Below are 14,369 nucleotides of genomic sequence, written 5' to 3'. Positions count from 1 at the left end.
TGGGGGTTGGCTGCTTGTGAAGGGTTGGCCATTTGTCCAATTTAGAATAAGATAAACAAAACTGAATTTCACTGAAAAAACAAAGGTCAAAGTGACATTATAGTTAGGTTAATACTTAAATCTTAAGTTAGAAAACACAGAAATTCACTGAAAAAATTAAAGGTAAAGTGATGTTATAGTTAGGTGTTGGAATGAGACCTGAGTTAATGTTAAAAAACCTTTCAAACCACTGAAATACATGAGCTATATTTTAGTTAGGTCAACCGACTATAACTTGGACCCCCATCATGCAGTGCTTGTGACCTCTCATATCACATAACTTATGACAACTTTTTTAAAAAATGGGACGCAAATGCGGGTTGGGCGTTTTCTGAGGGATGGGTAAAAGACCTGCCGAAAATAACCCATTCAGCACACAGCCAAGGGTATAAGCGTATGCAGGGTTGGCTGCAGTGCTTGCCCAAAGGCCAGGCCCTGTGCCTAAGCACATAGGCACAAGACGTGTGCAGCAGGGTTTGGGCATATATGCTGGCATGCGGGTTGGCTATACACGATGGGTTGGGCGCAGTGCTTGGCCAAAGGACTGTGCACATCAGGGGTTGGGTGATCTTCAAGGGTTTGGTGCATAACATGGCTGAAGAGCCACCCAACAATTTAGGTAGTTATATTACTGCTGTCTTTGGAAAACCTAGTGAGAATTGTTTAGGAATCTCATTAGCAATGTCATCACTGTTGTTATTTAAATATTATAAGTGATGTCAACAATGATATAATTTAACATGTCATGAGCGATGTAATATCTGAGGTCTTAAGCAGTGCATGATGGGGGCACAAGTTATAGTTAGTTGAGTAAACTATAACTGGTGTATTTCATTTTTTTTTTTATATATTTTTTTTTTATAAACATTCACTCGTCTCATTGCAAAACCTAACCATAACATAATTTTACCTCTTTTCAATAATGTAATATACATATACACACACAAACACACAGATATATATATATATATATATATATATATATATATACACATACATACGTACATACATACATACACTTTTGTAGGTGGCCCTATCAATTTTATTTGCTGCCCAATTTGTGCCACCCCTCTAAAATGAACTTCTAGAGTTGCCACTGCTGTAATCTCCTCTTATCTTATCATATCTTTTATGCAAAACTTGAATATTCACACCTACGTGCAGCACCTTCTGCAGGAAATATGACAGTGTGGGCCTCCTTGATGTCATATTAGGTATGTTGGTATTGCTGTTCTTGTTATGTGGCAATTGTGTCGAGAACAATCTTTCTTTAGTATGACATCAAACCCTTTTCGATAGACCGGGGTGATTTTTCGTGCAGTTTCTGAAGTTTCCAACTCAGTCGTGTACAGCGACTTCAACAGCCATCTCATTCATTACGTCCTGTGAGATTACATTAATGATGGCACATGTGCAAAGCATTGGTGGGGTTAAGCTTCTTTTTCTCGTTTGTGCAATATATATCATTTGTATATTTGACACATACATTTAACATACTAACTTGATTATTTCCATGAATTTTTTTAATCAAACCCCCAATGCAAAGTTCACTAGTCCACTGAGTCCTTCTATCCAGATGTCCCACCCAGAAAGGCCACCTCGGCAGGCTACAGCCAATAATACATTAGCTGTCTGCTGTGTTTTGTTCAATGCTGCCACAGAGGTTTTTAGCCTTCAAAAGCAGAGGGTTTAGAGGCTACTACTCTGCATTTTGGCATTTAGAAACCTCTGCCCAGGTCAGATTAGGAACCCAAAGCAGCCCTGGCAACATTTTTCAATACAGCACACATTACATCCGGCCTGCATAACAAAAGTGCCTAGTGTTATGTATATTTTAATAGTGCACAGCCAGGAGGGTGGTGGTGAAACAGGAGCTGTATGGGCCAATCAAGTGTTGGGTTTAGGTAAGAAGCCATGTCCCCCAATTTTTGCAGAATTAAAAAGCTAGGAGGCTGTTATGTGCAGGGGCAGGACGTTCCAGGCTTTAGGAGCAAGGTAGAAGGCACGACTACCGGATCTGGTTCTGCATGTGCTGGGGTGTGTGCGAGTAGGAGTCCAGATGAGTTTTGGTGTCTGGTAGATTTTTTGGAAGTTTATGTGGTTGTTTTGTGTGGCCAATTTTGTGTAAATCTTTGTATGTGTGTGTGAGAAGTTTGAAGGGAGCTTATGTGTCAGTTGGGAGCCAGTAGAGCTCTTTGAGGTTTGGCATGATGTTTGTGCAGGGGTGAAGGTCGGGATGAGGCTGGACACTTTATTCTGTATGATCTGAAGTTTTCTGGTCAATTAAGTGTTTGTTCCATTGTCCAGCTTGCAAGTGATGAGGGATTGGGTGATGGTTCTGCGAGTGTTGGTGAGGAGCCATTTGAAAATCATCTTGAGCATCTTGAGTGCGTGGAAGCAGGCGATGTAACTGTATTCAATTGACCACTGATGCTGGGTTGGTTGTTAGTTACTATTCCACGGTTCTTTGCGTGGGTTGCCACAAGGGGTGTGGGTCTATGATCAGCAGGCGAAGTCCCAGAGGTGTCTTTGCCAAAGATTACTACTACTGCCTTGTCCTTGTTGAGCTTGAGGCACTGGGTTTTCATCCATCTGGCAACTTTGGTCAAGCATAAGAAATTAGACTGGGTGCTTGACGTCTTGTTAAAGAGGGAGAGTATGAGTTGGGTGTAGTCAGCGTAGGATATGATGTTAATTTCATGGACGCAAATGATGTCATGAAGTCATGTCTGCGTTGAACAGAGTGGGACTGAGTGAGGGTCCTTGTGGAAATCTGCAGAAGTTGATGCCGTCTGAGGTGAATGGGCCCAGACTCACAAACTGGCCTATCAGGAAGGAGCAAATTTACCAAAGTGCATGTCTTTGGATGTCGGCTTTGTGAAGTCATTTCATAAGGATAGGGTGGGAAACTATGTCAAAAACTGCAGAAAAGTCCAGTAGGAAAAGGGTCGTGGTGTCATCTCTGTCCATGATGATCCGGATGTTATCCAAGGCGCGATGAGGGCAGTGTCTGTACTGTGATTGGGATTGAATCTAGATTGAGTGGTGTTGAGGAGGTGATTGTCGTTGAGGTGGTTGTTTATGCTCCTTTCTATGACTTTTTCCAGGTAGGTTAGCAGGGAGATAGGCTGGTAGTTGACTCCTGTCTTCGGGTCTGCTGCAGGGTTCTTGAGGAGGGTAAGTACTGTGGGTTGTTTTCAGGCATCTGGGTAAGTGGCTGTGATGAATGAGCCACTCAGGATCGAGGCTTTCTGTGCATTTGGTGGAGGGCAGAAGGGCATATTTGAATGAAGCAGAGGGTTTTTAAATGTCTACACATGTTCCCACGGAGGCATTGCACATGAACTGAGCAGCATGCTGTGCCAAGCACCACCTTAGGAGGTAAGTAAACCCCATCTTACAGGACCAGTCTTGAGTTCCACTGAGTCACTCTGGTGCAGTGCCGATTGCCAGGTCGGGCAACCTTGACACCCTCAGGAGCTATAACCAGCCTGCAAGCTTAGATGATCCCTGTCGCATACAGCCAGATGCACTTCAAATTCATGTTGTTTCTAAGCTTGTTCCCCGTAAATGAATCATAAGAGGATGAGCCTAACGACGAAGTTTAAATATTGTAATGACAAACAGGCAACCACTACTCTGTATGAGGCTGAAACCAGCCTCTATCCTTCCAGGAAATTGCCTGGGTGATATAAGGTCAAACTAGCCTTGTTCCCTGCTACCAGAAACCCCCCTCCTTAGGGTATAAAGTAATAATCCTATACATACAAACCATTCTAAAAATGTTCTACTTGTATCTTTTTAATTTACATTGCATTTGATTGTTAAGCTCGTGTTTTTGTGGCTTCATGAGTGCATGAATTTGTAGTCAGTGGGTGGATGAATGGATGCGTGACTGCAAGAATGAGTTATAGAGTGCATGTACGTTGAGTAACTGAGTGCCTCAACTCACCATTAACTGAAGAGGGGCTATGAACGTAAGCCACGCCTGTTGGCATTACCAGTGCTTGTTCCTTCTCCGTTGATTTGCCACCAGCCCTTTTGAGGCAGACGTCCAGGTCTGATGTGAGGTATCCTGAAGAACCACGTGCTCATGCTCTAGACAGCAGACATTCATATACATTATCTTTTTCTTGCATCACTGTGCTGTTTCCTTTAGTCAAGAAGATGCGATTGTTAGTATATGGAAACAGAGATAAATGGGCATGGGTGTTCAGAAATGAGAGCCTGGCCGCTTTGTCATTACTGGTCCCAGCTCCCTAACTAATACAAAGAGCTTCCATCACTCCTGGATGGCACAAAATCAGAATATTGGCTCCTGGAGGCTTCTGATGACACACTATGCATTCCCGCCTTGCTTGTGGCATCTACTTTTGTACAGAGAGACACCTGAACATAACATCACCTGCAGCCCCAGGTGGCATCCAGCAGCATCTTTAATCAAAGGGAACTTCTTCCTTGTGGCAGACCAAGGTGGAGAACCAAGGATGCCTAATCATGACTCAGTCCCGTGCCTCTTTCTTCCTCCATCCACTCACTGTCTGTTTATGTCACTCCTGCAGGTTCTTTTGATCCGTGCTGTCTCCTTTTGTCACTGTTTCCCCATCTTTCTCTTCCCCCTTCTTCCCTTATCCTCCTTTCTCTCTTGCTCTGGGCAATAGTCTGATGGTAAGAAGTCCAGGATGTTAAACATGAGTGATGGTACCCACCCCTTCAACTACAGCCACAATGAAAGCACAGCATCTATTTTATTTTTAAATTGCTATATTTGTTTTGTAAGAGGGTGAAATTACCAATGGTGTATTTTCTCTATTAGCTGGGGAGATGTTGCAGCGACAAATACTCCATAACATGAATATGTTATGTTATGTTAATTATAAACTGCACTATCACCCAGGAAGGTATCCTAGCACTGAGCAGATGTGAGTCTAGCCAGACCTAGGGCCTAGTGGGACTACTCGAAAGGCTGAGTCAGAAATTACACAATATGGGACGATCCTGATAGGTCAACAAACGATGCTGTGTTCTAAAGATTACCAGGACAGACCTCTGTTCCCCTGGGTCCAACTTTAAATTGTAAACAATGATATCACTCTAATTTATTCTTTCACATTAATTTATGAGTTGCCACGGTAGACCTAGGAGGGCTGGGTGGTTCAATAGTTTCAGGATATCCGTTGATATGGAAATGGTTCCCATTCAGGTACATTGTACATAAATCTACCTGTTTAGATATCCTGTTATTCCTCGTGCATCCTGGAGCTATGCTGTGCATCACAGTTTTAGCGTGTATGACCTTGGCCCTCATCTGTCTCGCTAGTCATAACTTGACCTCGTTGAGTCAGATTAACTCAAGCAATCCTTCACTATTTTAAGTCCCTGCTCCTGATAATTGTCTGCTTTGCATATATTATCTATCGGCTTAACAAAGTAAGCCTGTGGTCCATATGTGTGTGTGCGTCAGTATCGACAGAGCACAAACCTAGCTGCAAAGGATGGGAGACCTGCCCATATTTGTCCAGGAGTTCTACCGGCGATGGTAAGTCCACTCGGTAATAAACATAGTGCATGGAGACCCCAGCGCAGAAAGAAATTAGGTGTGAGAGACCCTATATGTGTCCAGGCTATTCTTCAGGTGGAGTCTCTCACCGCCATGTCTAGGGGCTCAATGACCAGAGTGTACAGTAAGGGGGTCATTGAGTGGATGGGATCTCCTCTTCAGTTGGCACCTCAAGGTGGGTACCTTCTTGCATACTTGCAGTGACAGCAATTATTCTTGTTCGCAAGTCTTTGTACTGTAGGATAGACGATGATTTGAACTGAAAGTATCAGACCAGCAACTCCTTAAAACAGTCCATCATCCACTGCACTGCTACAAGCCTTGCGCCCTGCAATATTCATGTTGCTACTCTTGGTGCTGCTGCCTTCAACAGACCTTGCAATGGATGAACACCACTCAGCTTCTCTGCACTGTTCAAACTACGCATGCCTCGCCAAGTCTCCAAGCTGGAGGCGAAAGTCCCTTCTTAGTGGATGTTGTGCATCAGTACTACACCCTTGCTCAGACTTCACACAGATCTTTCAGAATGAGGGCCACTGGATGAAGGTACTCAACAACATTAGGGAATTCTTCCTGGACAAAGTGGCGGGGAACAAAAAAACAAACAAAAAATGATGTAAAATAAGCTTACCTTGACACCGCTGCTCTTAGCTCTCCACTGTACTGCAGGCAGGCACAGGCTCCCAGCCTGCCCTGCGGCCAATCCTGACGCTGCTCTCATGCTGCTGGCAGCATGAAAGCAGCAATAGGATTGGCCTGAGCTCCCTGGCTTTGTGCTCCCAGGCTGGGAGCCTGTACCTGCTCTCTCCAACACGGCAGCAGAGTGCTGGGTTGGAGATATAATTTATTATCGTTTTATTTTTAAAGTTTTGCAGCTGGTGCTGGCGGTGGCAACGCTCCTCACCATAGCGGAGAAGCCGCTGCTGCAGAAGTCCCGCTTTTCCAAGGACTGGCCCAGTGTCCTAACACTCTTCTTAATTTAAAATAAATGTCCCAGTTTTTGTGACAAAGACCAGATCATCTAGGAAAGCATATGTAAAAGGTATGATCTCCTTTCACAGGCACTTACAAATTCTGAAATAATAGAAATGTATCTTTTCTGTCAGGCAACACAGTCCGCTGTCTACTCCCAGCAAATAAACAGAGTGAGGGAGAGAATGGGGGAAGAGGGACAGGTTGGGGGCACGCAGGGTACACACACACATTATATATATATATATATATATATACACACACACACACGTATAGACGCCCATTTATAAGGCTACGCAGAAAAAATAAAACGGGACAGGCCAGATATACAAGTGAGACTAAAAACTTTAGTCCGTCTTTTATGTCTGACCAGTCCCAGTTTTTGCTCCACAAAATCTGGGAACCCTGACCTTACAAACCCGAAGGACCCCCACTGGCAGCCGTTAACAACGTATGAACTATGCACAAAGAGCTTGCTTAGAATCTCCTAAAACTGAAGTACTCCCTCAGTCAGCTCTCTCCCTCTGCTCCAGCTCTCCGTCCATTCTCCCTTCGGGAAGCGACCGCCCTCAGTTAGGTTGGTCTATCAGTCGTTTTTTCCCAGTTTATAAAGTTCACCCAGCAGACACACTATCATGTCCGATGTTTTTGCACGGCCGGGGCCAAAATATAATACGGGGCCCTCTGGGCGCTTCTGACATTTTTGTCAGGGGCCATAAGCACATGGTAATGCATTCAGTTGTGCGTGACAGCAAGCTCCCAGGTCTGGAGAGGAGCGCCCAGGTACCACCCTGTTCACCAATATGTAGACTTTCAGCATCCCAAGGGGGTGGGAGGGGGACTTCTACTCCAGGAGTCTCAGTGCACCCAGAAGTACATCGGGGAATGAGATAGTTTGTGCCTAACAACACCAGCACTCCTTTCCTCTGACTCAGGAGTTCAAGATCAGCGAGAGTCATTGCTGCCAAGTTTCCCAGGTCCATGCCTGATGTGCTGCTCCAGTCCGGATTTTCCATTGAATTCTGACACTGTCCTGGTTTTATAATAGATCAAACAAGACTACAAGTCCCAGGATTCAAAGAGAAAACTTGATCTGGATCACCACATCAAGTAATTGACAAACTTGGCAGGGCTGGAGAGGTAAACAGAGAGGGAGACAGAAAGTGAGCAAGAAATAAATACTATTACAATACAATACAAGAGAGCGAGAAAATATGTCAACAGACGTGGTACAAATCAAAGCAATGTAGTTGATTACCTGGGGTCTGTTTTACAAGGCATGGTAATCCCACGTGCTGTGCCCCTACCTTTTAGTAATTCACGATCAAACCCCGTCTAGTCTCGGACACTTTCATCCTCTTCCATGCCAAGGCCTGATTCTTACACCCCCATGTGTAATAAGAGCGTAAGGCAGCTGAGCCCTCTCCCCACAGTGCAGAAACGAATAAACTGAGGGCCCAATTCACAAATATATTTGGTAGGACTTACTCTTGGAGTAATCCTCGATTACTCTTAGAAATCACAAATATGTTAGTTGCACAACCAGAGTAAGTCACACCTCCTTCTAAAGGTGCCTTAAATGCATGAATGTACATTTGGTTCAAATTTGCAGAACTAATTTCCAGCCTTGTGGAAATCTCTGTGCCTGTATTTAAGAATGTGCATACTAATGGAAATCTACAACCAACATAGATTACTATGAGTACTTCTAGGATTCTTTGTTCATCTTGGGAAAGTCAGACCTTTTATCTTTCAAAATCTTTCAAAGTCAGAACTTTTCATTTTTCGAGGTCACTGATGCACAAGATAAATCGATGGTTATGTGTTCACCCCTTTTTTGTAAGAATAGACCGGGAACTTTCACAAGCACATAAGTAAGTGGCCGATCAATTGGAGGCACTTTTTCTAAGCGTAATGCTATTGTACCCATTTAAAAGGGATATTTCACCTTTCCTTAAGTCATGAGGAAGCCCAGACGAGTAAAGGGCTGAAACGCATAAACATCTGTGTTTTGGAGGAGTCAGGCTATCTCAGACTTCACGATTCATCTTGTGGACGCATACAATGATAATTAGAGGCATGGTTGCTGCCCAATATGTTGCCATCCTATGACTACCTCCTAAATGGACTGTTGTATATATTAGCAATGCATCCATGAATGACCGGAATGAGGAGAGGGGATATAATTTAATGTGTTTTATGTTGTAATTTATGTTTGCACAATTTTGAGTCATATATTTAGTGTCTTTGTTTAGGAAATGTGTAACCATAAACGAACCCAGTGTCTGTGAGCAAGCAAAGATCACCACCCTTGATACAAGCACTAAGAAATAAAGGTCTTTTTGACACTTATTGGTCTAACCAATCAGTGCTTAATTTGTGCTTGTTGTTTTCGGTGCAGGGCACAGGCACTTATTTTTTGAGGGCCGGCACTTATTTTTCTGTCTCAAGCATTTACTGCGAGCAAAAGACGCATATGGGAAAGACGGAGGAAGAGAAAAATGAATAAGGCACTCACAAAGGAGAAAGCTGCAAGAGTGAGCTGAAGGGGCAGGGAGTGGCTGAAAATGGATTAAAGGGTCACGAGATAGCTTCAGGATTACGCTGCCTCAGTATTCAGTGTTCTCACAATTAATTGCAGCAGCTGCATGTTTAAGAGGCGGGCTTTGGGCACCGGTATGTTTTTATTTACAAATTAAGCACTGTAACCAATGACTGACTAATACAGGTTCTCACTGTGGTGAATTATGATGTATGTATGATCTTTACCTAGTATGTCGTTTCATCTTTTGCTGTATTTTCACTCGAACCTGGGCAACTCGGAGCAAATGTCCATCCTCGCAAGAAAACTCTGTGCATCAGGTCGATTTTTTCTACACACTCGGGAGCATTTGTGGCTTTTAGAGGGAAACAGTGAGGCCGATATTGCTGAAGTTTATACTTGAGAAGGTCGGGCCCTTACGAGGCTTCTCCTGTAATTTGAGTGCAGCCAAATAATAGTTTACTTTGTACAAGTTTCATCAATAATTCATTTCTTTCAAAACAATATTTAAAGAAATACGTGTAAAAGCATGATCGATTGTTTTTTTTTTTAACTATGATATTGAGTGGATGAAATCAATGACATTACCAATTTGGTTTAACAAAGAATTGCAAGCAGTGCATTGCATTACTTTTATGTACCTGCTTTTTAGGTCTTGGCCTATGACAGTAAAATCCCTGGAACAGAACCAGATCCAGCTCAATAATTTCAAGAGCCACAGGCAAAATACAATTTTGCTGTTCGGGCACTCCTTTTCCATAAACAACAAGGTATTTTTAAACTATTTTTTTAATCTGGTCACAGAATCCAGTTTCTTATTGGAAAAGAGTAGTGGGAATTTGTGATTGGGACAGTCCTAGACACTTCACTGTCAAGTTGGCACCAGGTGCACTAGGATTTTGTTGTCAGGGACGAATCATCTTTTTTGGCGAAGCCTCACACAAAATCTATGTTGGTATTTACAAGCCCACACAAAGCCTGATTTACGTGAATTTGTTTAAAAATAAAAAAAAAGAGCTGAGCAGCTCAGAGCTGGCAGCGAGGCATACACGTAGAAGATGGGAGTTCCTTTGTATCAACCCATGTATTTTGAAGTAAACTCAGCTTTACTAAAGTCTATAGACCTGGGTTTGGTCCAAAATGTTGAGCCTACCCGAGACCGGAATAACAAGTAAAATATTTGTATTTCTTCCCGTAGTGCAGCACGCATACAAAGAGGAATACAGGCTTTGGTTTTTACCTACTTGCATTAAACACGTTTACAATTTAAAGACTAAGGAGATAACATAATTTGGCCAGACTGACACACTTTGATTACACGTCAAAAGCCGAATTAAAAGCCTAGGTGCAGCAGCTGTGATAGACTTCTTTTCAAATGGCGAAGGATTCATAAAAATAGTTAAATGAAACAAATGCACAAGTGGTGGTACACAACTGGCTGATAACAGATGTTTACAAAATAAACTATTAAACATATGCGAGTAGGAAGATTATTGGGGTGTGTTTGATTGCTGGCAGATTGACTTCTTGTCGGCTTGCCAGTGGCATGCTGCTCTTTCCTTGTCTAAGCAATCAGTCAGTAGATTTGTAGAGCGCTACTTGTCACCTTCGACGGTATTCAAGCACTGACAGTGTCCAGTTGATGAGCCGAAAAGCCAACTCTGGAAAAGATGGAGCGGTCCGTAGATGAAAGGGTAGCTCGTTTCATGTCTTCTCTGCTAGGTAGGAGGAGGAGTGATTTACACATCTAATATGTCAGATGCGGGTTGGGAGGGTTAGAGAGGGGATGCAGAGTGGAGGTTTCTGGTAGGCTGATGGAAGTTCAGACAGTGGTTCAAGTAGGCAGGACCGGAGTTGAGTAGGGCCTTCTATGCATGGGTCATAAGCTTGAACTGGCATATTTTCTGTACAGGGAGCCAGTGGAGTTCCGTGAGATAGGGGGGATGTGGGTTCGTCTAGGGGGATTCAGACAAGTCTGGTTGCAGCGTTCCAAATGGTCTATAATCATCAGAGGAGATGAGCTGCTATCCCTGTGTAGAGTGTTGTTGTAGTCTGGTCAGCTGGAGATGAGGGCCTGGGTGAGGCAGTTTTCCTTCATCAAGTTAGTGACATCTGACATGCAATTGTGGAAATTGGTCTTGGTACTTGTGTTGTCTTCGGAGAGGATGATTTGTGTCGGCGGCATAGGATATGATGTTGAGTCCTGAGTTTTTGCTATGCTGGCCATTGGTGTCATAAGGGTTGAAGAGGGTGGGGCTGAGCGATGATCCTTGGAGTACTCCACAGATGGGTTCAGAGGTGAAAGGAGGAAGGCAGACTTTTGACGTTCTTCCAGTGAGGAAAGAGGCAATCCGTCTGAGGGTGGCTCCTTGGATGCCTTTGTTGTGCAGCTCTATGATGAGTGATTGGTGGGAGACCGTATCGTAGGCTGCAGAGAGGACTAGGAGGATCGGAGCTTCGGTCTCTTCTCAGTCGAGTAGGGCTCGGATTTCATCTGGAGCTGCGATGAGGGCTGTTCGGTTCAGTGGATGCTGCAGAATCCAGATTGGGATGAGTCAAGTAGGAGGTTCTGTTCCATATATAAGGAGAGTTGTTGGTTGATGGCTTTTTCTAATACTTTGGTAGGGAATGAGAGCAGGGAGATCGATCAGTAGTTGCTGGGCTCTGCTGATGGTTTCTGCAGTAAGGTGTTGATTTCTGCATATTTCCAGTCCTCGGGGAAGGTGGCTGTTGCAATCGAGGTGTTGAGCACGTGGCTAATTCTGGCTTTGCTTAGGCTGAAGATGTGGCGAGGCCATGGGTTGGTTGGAGCCCTTGGGTGGACCGAGTTCATGATGGAGACCATGTCCTGTAGGGTGAGCTGGCTACATTCTGTTACTCAGATGTTTGTGGTGGCAGCGGGGTCATTGTCTTGGTTGAAAAAGGCGATGGCCTTGGGCTGGGGTTTGAAGTTTCTGTAGATGTTGGCAATCTTGTTGAGGAACAAGTTTGCAAGTTTGTCTCAGTGTTCCAGTGAAGGGGTAATGTTGTTTGTTGCAGCTGAAGGGTTGCACAATTCTTTGATGATTTTGAAGAGTTCTTTGCTCTATGGAAGTTGCAGTGGATGTACTCAGTGCTTTTTGTGAATTAGGATTCATTTTTATCATCATACTTTAACCAGAGCATGAAAGAGGAAGGCAGAAAGTTAGAAAGAAGACTCAAGACAACGATTGGAAAGAGAGGCAACAGGAGAAAGCAGGGGTGGGTGACTCTGCAAGAGTGAGGTGCAGAAGAGGACGTGTGGGGTGGTGGGAGGGAGAAACCTGAGGTGGAGTCCGCAGTAGGCTTACGGTATTCTGGAAGGCCGGTGGAGGGCTCCTGAAAAAAAACTTTGGCTACTGAGTGCATATGTATTTATGAATTGATCACAGGATGTTCTACCCCCTTTGACGGTGCCTCACTATTGGGGCTGCAGGCTGCATTTGGCCTGTTCTAATGGGGTGTCCCATTGCAGCATGCTAATAGCAAGAGAGCTTTCTGCGCAGGTACGGGTCCTGATTTAGGACAAAATACAGGAGAAAGAGCCTGCATGTTGGATCCCATTCTGGGCTTGTTGAAGGGGTGGGAATACCAGTCGGAAACCTGTGCCAGCCCTTGTTTTCTTGTGCCCCTTGCACCGTGCAGTTTGTGCTCTGATGTTAAAGGGGGTACCTGAAACGATGGGTAGGCAGCAGGTTCTAGATGAGGGGTCCTAGGAGCAACTAACTCTGCAGCGTGACGATGCTCCCCCCAGGGACAAGGAGCAGCCCCCCCCCCAGGCAGGTCGTGGTCCCTGGAGCTGAAGTCTTGTGCAAAAAGTCCTAGGATTCAAAAGCTGGGCTTTATGTACTGCCAAGTTTGAACATCCCAACCTGGGCAAACACTCAACAGAATCCCTGAGCCTCACACCCTTCCCAAAACTCTGTGCAAGCAGTTTGATGTCACTTTTTGACCTAACGTGGAGCTCTCTGCCATTGACTTGTGAAGTGGGAATCCTTGTTAGATGTTCACGATAACTACAGGATATGTATAGCCTGATGTTTGTGAATTAATGGACGAACGAAAATTGAGAAACCACATTGGAGGAAACTAAAATGTGGAAAACCAATTTCAATGAAAGACAATTTTAAGGAAAAACAAATTAATAGACAATTAAGAGAAACATTTTAAAGGAAATATAATTTTATGAAAACATCTAAAATCCCACCCTTGGGTGAAGATTAGGGGTAGTGAGGTTTTTTGTGGGTTCAGTGATGGGTGATGTTGAGGGGAGATGAGGTTTTTAAGGGTTCAAGAATGGAGGGTTTTTAGGGGCAATGAGGGTGTTTTTCTGTTCAGGGTTGGGTGGAGTTTAAGGCTATGGGTTTTTTTTAGGGATTATTTGTAGACAGAGTTTAGGGCCATGAGGAGTTCTTAGGGTTCACTGATGAGTGAAGTTTAGGGGTGGTGATGAATTTATAGGATTCAGGGATGGGTAGCATGTAGGGGTGTTGAGGTTTTTTTAGTTTTAGTTTTTACAGATGGGTTGTGTTTAGTGCTGTTGAGTTTTTAATAAAGTTCACTTATAGGTAGATTTTTAGGCTGAATGATTTTTAGGGTACAGAAATGAGTGGAGTTTAGGGTTGTGTGGAGTTTTAAAGGTTCATGGATAGGTGGACTTTATATTTAGAAATGATTTTGGGGGTTCAGAGATGAGGGAGTTTAGGTCTGCCGGGGAGCTCTAAAGGTCATTAATGGGTGCTTTTCAGGGGTGGTGAGGGTTTTGTTTAGGGTTCGAGGATGAGTGGAATTTAGGGGCTCTAGGATGGGGGTTAGGCATTGGAAGGAGGTTTTTTGGTTTCAGGGATGGATGGAGCTCAGTGGTAGTGAGAGGTGTTAGGTAAAGAGGAGGAGAAAGGGCTTTAAAGGTTGAGGGATGGGTGCCGTTTAGGGGTCAGAGATTGGTGTAGTTCGTGCAAGGGGGAAACATTTTTAGGGGGCAGAGGTGGCTGGTGTTTAAGGGTGGTAAGGGATCAGCGACTTAAAAGCAGACAAAGTAATTGCCCGACAATGTAAAACATACAAATCCAAAATAATGTCCGTTGATGTAAAGGATTGAAATAAATACCTTTACCAAAATTGTTTCTGGAAGAAAGGCCCAAAAGCATTTCATTTCCACCTTAAAAATAGATATGTAGAAGCCAATTTCGAAGAAAAAAAAGACTTTCTATGAATTGGTTTCTATGAAATGGTAAATGC

At 43.8% G+C, this 14,369-nt stretch overlaps 1 protein-coding gene across 3 annotated transcripts in view; it reads left to right on the top strand.

Moving 5' to 3' along the window:
* GPSM1 (G protein signaling modulator 1) overlaps positions 1 to 14,369 on the top strand; it is a 581,170-nt gene that overhangs the window by 529,295 nt on the left and 37,506 nt on the right. The gene's annotated exons all lie outside the window — the stretch shown is intronic.

This window comes from Pleurodeles waltl, chromosome 6 (assembly GCF_031143425.1).
Source record: "Pleurodeles waltl isolate 20211129_DDA chromosome 6, aPleWal1.hap1.20221129, whole genome shotgun sequence".
NCBI lineage: Eukaryota > Metazoa > Chordata > Amphibia > Caudata > Salamandridae > Pleurodeles > Pleurodeles waltl.
This window is presented reverse-complemented; position numbering and strand designations above follow the sequence as displayed.